A 6,000-nucleotide genomic window follows, 5' to 3' on the forward strand; every position below is an offset into this window, starting at 1 on the left:
GAGCGAGGAAGGAAGACACTTTTAGTAGTAACCTCAAAATCTTATTTTCTCATGTAATTACATATTTTAACCATTTCTGGTATTTGATTTTTTTTTACAAAATCAACGTTTTCCAAATCATTCTCTTGCGGCACCTCGGTTGAAAAACGCTGTGCTGGCGTTACAAAATCATATGAGATGAATTACCAGAGAGCGGATATTCATTTTCTTTTGACATGGCACCGTACATATAACTTGAAGGCAATTTCTATTTCAAAATTATTTAACGTACACGAAAACATATTATACTTCAGCATGACAACATAAATAATAGATAACGTGAAGAAAACCCTAATTATGGATCATGACATGGATGAGGGCCCATTATACATACAAAGACAAATACACGATCAGCTGATGTTAAAAGTTACAGAGGATGCATAAAGGAAAACACCCTAATATCTTTGTTGTGCCATTGATGGTGAGAGAGGCTGTAACGCGTACTCATCTGCACGCAATGTATTGTTCAATTTCTAAGGAATGTAATTTCTGTTCTTTACTCGGTAGCAAAACTACAGGGGAATTGGGCAACCCCCCCCCCCCCCCCATATCGAATTGAATAATTTCAAGAAACTGAAATGAACTTCATAAATAACAAAGAAAATGAAGGTTTATGCAATGTTCTGTAAATAGCAATTTGGAGAGAAGCTTGCGTTATACCTTACAGTGTTATAAATTCCTCGGGGTGATTGTCATAGGGGTTAGTTGTCCTCCGGGGGTTATTTTCCTGGGGGGGGGGGGGGGAGTTGTCCTCGAAGGTGGAGAGGTAGTTGTCCTCGGGGTTAATTGTCCTCGGGGGTAGTTTTTCTGGGGAATAGTTGTCCTCGAGGGTAATAATAGGGGGTTTTCGTTTGTCACATCGACATAGACGACGTCAAATATGTGACGTCATTTCGGCGATCTGCGCATGCGTCGTGTCGTCTGGCGTCGTTAGGCCACATTTGCGAACCCGTTCATCGATGATTTGAGGTTCGTCAGAAAACTAGTGACCCGTCGTCAGAATGACGTCATCTTGCTACATCGCAGCGTAAATCAGAAAGTAAAAACAGAAAGAGAAAGTGATAGAATGATTAAAAAAACAAAGAATAACATAAGAAAAGGTGACAGAAGGAAGAAACAAAGAATAACATAAGGAAAGACAGAAAGAGAAAGTGATAAAATTATATTAAAAAAAAGAATAACATAAGAGAAGATGATATAAGGAAAAAACAAAGACTAACATATGGAAAGACAGAAAGAGAAAGTAATAAAATGATAAAAACAAAGAATAACATAAGGAAAAACAGAAAAAGAAAGTGAAAGAATAATAAAAGCAAAGAATAACATAAGAGAAGGTGAAAGAAGGGAAAAAGCAAAGAATAACATAAGGAAAGACAGAAAGAGAAAGTGAAAGAAAGAAAAAACAAAGAATAACATAATGAAAGACAGCAAAAGAAGGTGAAAGAAGGGAAAAAACAAAAAATAACATAAGGAAAGACAGAAAGAGAAGGTGAAAGAAAAAAAAAGAAAAAAGAATAACATAAGGAAATACAAAAAAGAGAAAGTAATAGAATGATAAAAACAAAGAATAACATAAGTGAAGATGATGGAAATAAAAAACAAAGAATAAAATAAAGAAAGACAAAAAGATAAAGGGATAAAATAATAAAAGCAAAGAATAACATAAGAGAAGGTGAAAGAAGGGAAAAAACAAAGAATAATATAAAGAAAGATAGAAAGAAAAATGATAAAATGATAAAAACAAAGAATAACATAAGAGAAGATGATAGAAGGAAGAAACAAAGAATAATATGAGGAAAGATAGAACGAAAAATGATAGAATGATAACAACAACAATAACATTAGGTAAGACAGAAAGAGAAAATGATAAAGAATAGACAATGGAAAGATAGAAGAGAAGATGAAAGAAGGAAAACAAAGAATAGAGAGAGTATAATAGAATAAGATATATATATATATATATATATATCTGTAAAGCGCTTTGAGAGGGCCTTCGGTCCTGAAAAGCGCTATATAAGAACTAGCTATTATTATTATTATTAATAAACGAAGAACAAAATAAGAAGTGAAAGAAGGAGAAATTGAATAAGCGCGTGCGGGGGTCATTACGTCATCGTGTAGAGAACGGGTGTCGACTTAAAACGAAAAGGGTTATAAGGTAGTGAACAGGAAGGGTGTCTGACGCCAGTTCGCATCGTTAGAGGACGTGAACGCCGTCCTCATCCACACAAACGAAAAGCCCATAATGATAACGTTTTATTTACCCAGGGTAGCCACTTCAGTTATGATACTGCTCTTCCAGGGGGCCCTGCATAACATCATATATTATTACTACCCTTCTCCAATCTAATATGCTGAGCGCCTAGCTAGAAGGCAGAAGGTCCCATTGTTATAATTTTTTGGTAGACTCAGCAGGGGCTCGAACTCACGACCTCCCGTTCATGGGGCGGGCGCTCTAACCACTGAGCCACCATGCCCTGTAGTGTACATGGGGGTAATTTTCCTCGGGGGTAGTTGTCCTCGGGGGTAATTGTCCTCGGGGGTAGTTGTCCTCGGGGGGTAGTTGTTCTTGGGGGGGGGTAATTGTCCTCGGGGGTAATTGTCCTCGGGGGTAGTTGTCCTCGGGGGGTAATTCTCCGGGGGGTAATTTTCCGGGGGGTAATTGTCCTTGGGGGGTAATTTTCCTCAGGGGGGGGGGGTAATTTTCCGGGGGGGGGGTAATTTTCCGGGGGGTAATTGACCGGGGGTGATTGCCTAGGGGTTATTGTCCTGATACGCATCAGCGAATCTTAGATCAGTAAGCGTTTCCCCATCAATGTTCATTCCTCCATCTAAATGCGACTTTTTTTAAATACTTCCTCTATAGTGGCTGTGAATATCTTTGGAGATAATGTGTCTCCCTGTCGGACTCCCCTCTGGATCTTGACATCCCTTGATACATCATTATCAATCTGAATTCTGTCTACTGTACCAAGTCCCAAATCGTCCCGTGCCAGGTTTTATTTTGGGAGATAATCTGATTAACGCGATGGTTCTATGAATAGCGCATGCGAAACGCACAATACAGTCCAAAGAGCATGAACAATAAATGCTATTACGAATGTGTGCAAGAATGCAAAAGGCAGTGAAGCAATGGTTTGCTCGCATGTACAAAGCACTATAACGGTAGCGTGCATGCATCCTTATGGCAGGCTATGAGTCTCAGAAAAGTCAGTAAAGTTCAAGCTAGCAGACGGCAGTTGGAATCACCTGTACTCGAATGCAATATACACGCACACCCTCTTATCAGCACACCACAAAGGCGCATCGTCAACTTAGATACATTGAACATATTGGTGGGATTCTTTTGAATATCCCAGCTCGATCGACATGACGAAAGTGTTCAGTTGTACTTACGGGTGTGACATCTTCGAAATTACACGTTTAACTACAAGAAACATATCAAAATATTCGTCGGATACCACAAACCAGGTGAGACGTTTAAATAAACTGTAAGAAGATTTGTGAATAATCTAAGGTGAATTTTTGTTTCTTTGAAATCTGTGAAATATTATATAGTTCTAAACGCCGAAGTTACTAAACGGATTGGACTTCTTTCATTTAAATATGACCATACCATTTTGAGGACTAAAGTATCATTTCTAAAAACTAGCTTATTTCTCTTTCTTTCTCTATGCTCAACTATCTCTGTCTCGCTCGCTCTCTCTCTCTCTCTCTGTCTCTTTCTTGCCTTTCTCCCCCTTTCTCCCTCTATTCTTCCCTCTGTTTGTTATCGTTTTGCCCCCCCTCTCTCTTACTCTCCCCTCCGTCTCTTTAGTTTTTGCATTTTGCTCTAGATGTTGTGAAACAATGCAATGATTTAAAAAGAGCTCGGAAATCTTGATCGAAAAATTAATAGTTGGCAATCTACGTATTTGCACTTCTGCTAATGTCCTTATTCGATCCAGACCACCATAGTCTCGTCGTATGTATGGACAAATTTACTTTTCAAATAGCCCCACCAGACGGATTTACTTTCGAATTCCGAATTCTCCTTTTTTTTCTTCTTCAACCTAGCCCTTTCACTATCCAATCCTTTAACTCGCTTCACATATAGGCATGACTTATTATTACACTTCTAGTACGATCTTCATTTTTGGGGTTCTATATCTGTAATTTCGAATCGAATTCCATTATATTGTAGGGCTCTATATATTTATTTAGGACCAATTTGGAAAATTGGCATTTCAAAGCAATACTCTCTCTATAAGATACTTTGACGAGCGGCCACAAAGGAATTCAATCTGTCTGCGTATGATTCTTTAATATATTATCCTTCAAAAGATTATAGGACTCTTATGTCAAACCTGATATGTTTTATACATACATTAATGTATTTGTAATTAAATCATGTTCTATTTCTCCACATGCATGAATGCAGTCCTCACTTTCTTCACTTAAAACAAATACATCGTGAAAACTACAAGTCTTTTTCATCATGTTCATGGCGAATCTACAATTGGAAAGGCGTTTGCAAAATAGGAACTGAGAAAAACAGCCACCACTGAAAAAAAAGGAAACACCCTCCCGCAGTTCGGAAGATGGCTAGCCTAGAACAAAACATATCTTTGTCATCAAAATGTCTTAATTATGATGATAATAATGCGTTTGTGTATGAAAATGTGTTTTCGTCGGATTTAAGTGCTGTCGATGTACTAACAGCAGTTTATGTGTTTTTATCTTGTCTAAATTAATGTTAATATAAGTTAAGGAAGGAAAGTGTACATACAAAAGACAAAAACTATACTGTTTTGAACATGGGTTAATGTATGGACTATCAGTAGTGGTAAATTCATGTCAGAAAATTGCTATGAAGCAGATATTCGTCTCACCTACGGACCTAATCAATATGAAAGCAAGGTACAAATCAAGCTGGTAAATGATAGTTGGAATAGCCTGTATTATCATTATGATTGGTCTGAATATTGTTATTCATCACACATTTGTCGTCAAATTGTGCCGATATTGATGGGATTACTATGACGTTGGCAGTATGTTCAGTATGACTACATTGACTTTTTCTTTGGATATTTATACACGGAATCTGCTGGTTCAATACACATTCAAACAAATACCAACTGTTTGTCGGATGCCATAAACCAGGTGAGGCGTTTTGGTTATTGCCAGATCGCGTGAAAGTATAAGTTAGAGAAGAAAGTTTGTCCAAATATCCCCCCCCCCCTTTTAGTGCATTATGAATTCCTGACTGACTGTGGTATTCATATAATCCTTTATATACCTCATTTTAAGATTCTTTACTAATCCTGTCTTCTGATTGAAAATGCAGTCATGTTCTTAACCATGCCCGCTAATTGAAATTCATAGTCATTTTTCCCGGCTCTACCGGTTTATATCCATTTTTCATAGCACTTTTTCCATGGCTGTGAAACGTGACGTCATTTTGCTGCAATCCCCATTTTGGTTTACGTGTTACCGTATAAGTTTCTTTTGTGCAATGACCGATGCGCAATACCGTTAACGGTGTTTGAGTGCAATTCGATTTTGGTCGCTGCATTCAGGCGACGAATCTACCAATCCACGCAGCGCAGACGACCGATCGCCATTTTGTGTACTAGTCTCGATCGCAAAATACTGGGGTTTTTTGTTTCCAATTTTTTGTCAATAAAGAGGCAAAATGGAGGACACAGCTATGCCAAGATTTCAACTTATTGATGACATTCAGCTGCAAGACTTAATCGATTCTGCTGATAGCAAAAATACGAAGTATGCAGTAAAATACGGCATTAAAATATTTGAAGAGTTCTTGCGAAATGTCAACACGGACCTCGGAGATGTAAACAGACTTCCGAATGCAGACCTGGACAAGATCCTTCAAAAAATTCTATGCGGGTTGCAGGCAGAAGAACGGCGATTATTACAGCAAGAAATCAATGCTAACGATCAGATTCGGACTTCAGCGTC

The sequence above is a fragment of the Strongylocentrotus purpuratus genome, unplaced genomic scaffold (assembly GCF_000002235.5).
Source record: "Strongylocentrotus purpuratus isolate Spur 01 unplaced genomic scaffold, Spur_5.0 spur5_scaffold_17, whole genome shotgun sequence".
Lineage (NCBI taxonomy): Eukaryota > Metazoa > Echinodermata > Echinoidea > Camarodonta > Strongylocentrotidae > Strongylocentrotus > Strongylocentrotus purpuratus.